The 5000-nt window shown below is 53.7% G+C and overlaps 1 non-coding gene across 1 annotated transcript in view; it reads right to left on the bottom strand.

The window, feature by feature from the left end:
- The window catches only part of LOC124731159, a 1909-nt gene extending 300 nt beyond the window's left edge, over positions 1-1609 (bottom strand). Inside the window, exon 1 of the ribosomal RNA XR_007008172.1 lies at positions 1-1609. This exon is cut by the window's left edge and continues 300 nt beyond it. This is a non-coding gene — a ribosomal RNA (small subunit ribosomal RNA).
- Between the last annotated feature and the right edge of the window lie 3391 nt (positions 1610-5000).

Genomic DNA, 5000 nt, shown 5'->3' with positions numbered 1-5000 from the left:
TCGGCCTAGGAAGACACGCTGATTCCTTCAGTGTAGCGCGCGTGCGGCCCAGAACATCTAAGGGCATCACAGACCTGTTATTGCTCAATCTCGTGCGGCTAGAAGCCGCCTGTCCCTCTAAGAAGAAAAGTAATCGCTGACAGCACGAAGGATGTCACGCGACTAGTTAGCAGGCTAGAGTCTCGTTCGTTATCGGAATTAACCAGACAAATCGCTCCACCAACTAAGAACGGCCATGCACCACCACCCACCGAATCAAGAAAGAGCTATCAATCTGTCAATCCTTCCGGTGTCCGGGCCTGGTGAGGTTTCCCGTGTTGAGTCAAATTAAGCCGCAGGCTCCACTCCTGGTGGTGCCCTTCCGTCAATTCCTTTAAGTTTCAGCTTTGCAACCATACTTCCCCCGGAACCCAAAAGCTTTGGTTTCCCGGAGGCTGCCCGCCGAGTCATCGGAGGAACTGCGGCGGATCGCTGGCTGGCATCGTTTATGGTTAGAACTAGGGCGGTATCTGATCGCCTTCGAACCTCTAACTTTCGTTCTTGATTAATGAAAACATACTTGGCAAATGCTTTCGCTTCTGTTCGTCTTGCGACGATCCAAGAATTTCACCTCTAACGTCGCAATACGAATGCCCCCGCCTGTCCCTATTAATCATTACCTCGGGTTCCGAAAACCAACAAAATAGAACCGAGGTCCTATTCCATTATTCCATGCACACAGTATTCAGGCGGGCTTGCCTGCTTTAAGCACTCTAATTTGTTCAAAGTAAACGTGCCGGCCCACCGAGACACTCAATAAAGAGCACCCTGGTAGGATTTCAACGGGGTCCGCCTCGGGACGCACGAGCACGCACGAGGCGGTCGCACGCCTTCAGCTCGCCCCACCGGCAGGACGTCCCACGATACATGCCAGTTAAACACCGACGGGCGGTGAACCAACAGCGTGGGACACAAATCCAACTACGAGCTTTTTAACCGCAACAACTTTAATATACGCTATTGGAGCTGGAATTACCGCGGCTGCTGGCACCAGACTTGCCCTCCAATAGATACTCGTTAAAGGATTTAAAGTGTACTCATTCCGATTACGGGGCCTCGGATGAGTCCCGTATCGTTATTTTTCGTCACTACCTCCCCGTGCCGGGAGTGGGTAATTTGCGCGCCTGCTGCCTTCCTTGGATGTGGTAGCCGTTTCTCAGGCTCCCTCTCCGGAATCGAACCCTGATTCCCCGTTACCCGTTACAACCATGGTAGGCGCAGAACCTACCATCGACAGTTGATAAGGCAGACATTTGAAAGATGCGTCGCCGGTACGAGGACCGTGCGATCAGCCCAAAGTTATTCAGAGTCACCAAGGCAAACGGACCGGACGAGCCGACCGATTGGTTTTGATCTAATAAAAGCGTCCCTTCCATCTCTGGTCGGGACTCTGTTTGCATGTATTAGCTCTAGAATTACCACAGTTATCCAAGTAACGTGGGTACGATCTAAGGAACCATAACTGATTTAATGAGCCATTCGCGGTTTCACCTTAATGCGGCTTGTACTGAGACATGCATGGCTTAATCTTTGAGACAAGCATATGACTACTGGCAGGATCAACCAGGGAGCTGCGTCAACTAGAGCTGAGCAGCCGGCCGCCCGGGAGTGTGTCCCGGGGGCCCGCGCGAACACGCAAGCGTCCGCTCAATCATTCTGCAAACAGGAGGAGGCTGAGCTCCCCTGCACAATACACCTCGAAACCCTCTCAGGTCCCGGCGGCGCGCAGCGCCGTCCCAAGTACTTGGTCGGGTTCGAGAGAGGCGCAATCGCCCGGAGTTAGGCGAGTAGACGCTTTCGGTGCGACCACCCGTGCTCCCAACTGAGCTTGCCGCTGCCGACAGAGGCCCGGGAGCGTGCTGTCGTGGCATTGCCGGCGGGAGACAACACGCGCCACCTACGGTGACCGGCAGCTCCAACGCCAGCGCCACAGAAGGACAAAAGCCCCACTTGGGTGCCGAAGCGAACTCTCCCAGCACAGCGCACGCGCCAACACATCCGCACAGCTGCGATACAAACCACCAGCGAGAACCGCTGGGGCGACCGAGCAGCAGACGGCGTCGCGGCGCCGAGCGCCGGGCGGCGGCGCATCCTCAACGCACACAGTCCTCAATCGGACCAGCACACTGAAGATGTCCACCGCGCTTCGCACCGGGCCCGCGAGGACCTACTTTGGCCGCACGGCGCCGCGCGCAGGGTGCGCCGGCGCGCAGCTGCGACGCCTGCCGCGTCCGTCGGCCGGCGCGCCTGCCACTGGCCGCCCCCACCAGCCGGCTGTAGCGCGTGCGCCCACGCACCGCGCGGCCAGCACGCCGGGAGGCGCCCCCTCACCGGCCGGGGACGGTCCCACCCAGCCACCGCCGCGTATCGCTTCACACCCAGATGCCGTTCAGTTTCGTCGGCATGGTGGGTATCGCTGGAACAACCGGTTAGTACCTCAACCTATCGTCGCCATCACCGATTCACCCCTAGCGAGAACAACCGCACCACAACAGGTTACCATTTGTTCATTTGCGTAACTTCACCAGAAAACGCAGGCGTCCATCGCCATTTGCAACTTCAACGATTATTGCATGCCTGTGTCAGGTGTCACGCCACACTACGTCTGCCCACATACACGCAACAAAATGTGCACGCCTAGACAATACGTGGAAGGTGGCCCCCGTACGTATGCGATGTCCATTGCTCGAACGACTGTCAACCGGCCTCTGTAGCATGTCGCAGATATGGAACGCGGTGCACCATGCCATCACGGTGTGTGAGGAGAGACGACTAGGTCCGAATACATCAACAGACAGCTCATGCTGATCGCCATCCACGGCGTCCGTTCCTCCCACACGTCTCTATGGCGTACCACACTGCAATCCAGCTCTCATAGGGAGACGACACGTAGCTGCGTGCACAATATTTGCACTGTATGGTCCGCCGTTTTTGGGCGCAGTCGTTGTGCGGTCACACATGTGCCACGATGTATCATTCAGTACATAAGGACGAATGTGCAGTACAGATTGTGGTTCACGCGTACGACATCAGCGGACAGTTGACACAGGCCGCACCACAACGTAGCCTGAGTACGTCGCATGCGAAGGGCATTGAACATGCAAACTTCTCACCAACCAGCTTGCGAAGGCAGGGGGCAAGGTGGGGACGTGGGGAGGGGCGGCATGTACGTCCTGCTGCCATCCACATTACAGTGTACAGCAGGAGCATGTGGAAAGTGAGCAAGACTTGCAAGGTGTTTAACATGAAGCGATACACAGGGGTGCGGGCAGTGCGAGTAGCGAACTATATTGCGAGGGTTGCGGGTGGGCAACACTACAGTAATTGAACGAGTCGTATAACAATTACAGAGCAGGTTTAGGCGACAACGTGGGTTACGTTAAGGCGACAACATGGGTTAGGTTAAGGCACAACATGGGTTAGGTTAAGGCACAACATGGGTTAGGTTAAGGCACAACATGGGTTAGGTTAAGGCACAACATGGGTTAGGTTAAGGCACAACATGGGTTAGGTTAAGGCACAACATGGGTTAGGTTAAGGCACAACATGGGTTAGGTTAAGGCACAACATGGGTTAGGTTAAGGCACAACATGGGTTAGGTTGAGGCACAACATGGGTTAGGTTAAGGCACAACATGGGTTAGGTTGAGGCACAACATGGGTTAGGTTGAGGCACAACATGGGTTAGGTTGAGGCACAACATGGGTTAGGTTGAGGCACAACATGGGTTAGGTTAAGGTACAACATGGGTTAGGTTAAGGTACAACATGGGTTAGGTTAAGGTACAACATGGGTTAGGTTAAGGTACAACATGGGTTAGGTTAAGGTACAACATGGGTTAGGTTAAGGTACAACATAGGTTAGGTTAAGGTACAACATAGGTTAGGTTAAGGTACAACATAGGTTAGGTTAAGGTACAACATAGGTTAGGTTAAGGTACAACATAGGTTAGGTTAAGGTACAACATAGGTTAGGTTAAGGTACAACATAGGTTAGGTTAGGTTAGGTTAGGTTACACGTTGTTGTACGGAAAGGTGTAGGGGGGGGGGGGCGGGGGCGGCAGGTTCGTTGATAGTGATTATAGTAAGTGAATGCTTGTGACATGATCAGATTTGTCACGTCAGGATGCACCTTTGGCTTATTAGAGGCGGCGCTCCAATTCTATGCTTGTGTGAGACCTGTGTCTTTGACTCATGTCATTGTTTGTGCGCTGTGACAGGAGGTACTATTGTGATGTTGGGTGCACCGTTGTATAGGACATGTGTGGGTGTTGGTGCCTGGTCTGCGCAATGGTGGATGTCGAAAGGCTGGGATATTGTATTTTCCGCACGGACCTCCTGGTCTGGTTGTGATAGTGTGGATTGTGTAATGTGGCGGAGAAGATGCACTGGATGTTGTTCCATGCTGGTGCTTACATATTGTATGTGCGCCTGTTAGAAGCAGAGAGTGGTGCGTGATCAGAGTGTCTGGCTGACGTGTGGTTCCCATTTTGGGCAGACTCTTTCAGCATGTATACGGACAGTTGTGTATATTTGCTGTAGTTTGATGGCTCTGCATTGATTACTAATCAGCGCCGTGTGTACGGGTAATCTGGTTCCAGTCCAAAATGTTCCATCTGTGTACATTAGTGACAAAGACTCCCCCCATGCAGTGGGGCTCGGTCTGTTATAACTCTTCCGCGTAATATATTTGCCCCACGTTTTTGCGACTGCGAGTGCGAGTGCAACGCGCATGGGGACCGACATGCTGATGGCTCGGTATCGGACGCCGTACAGTGAGCAACGCGATCGCGTCTCTCGCTCGTAAGTGGTACAGGTCGCGGCTCATGTATACGGACAGCGGGAATGTCGCATATTGGAAATAACTCTTCATGAAACGCAAGTTATAGGGGTGGATTGCACTTTACGAGTGCGGGAAACGTCCGCCGTTCATCCGCTGGAGGTGCGAGTTTGGCGGTTGGGG

Source organism: Schistocerca piceifrons, unplaced genomic scaffold, assembly GCF_021461385.2.
Source record: "Schistocerca piceifrons isolate TAMUIC-IGC-003096 unplaced genomic scaffold, iqSchPice1.1 HiC_scaffold_1271, whole genome shotgun sequence".
Lineage (NCBI taxonomy): Eukaryota > Metazoa > Arthropoda > Insecta > Orthoptera > Acrididae > Schistocerca > Schistocerca piceifrons.
Note: the sequence above shows the minus strand (reverse complement) of the source record. Positions and strands in the feature narration are given on the sequence as shown.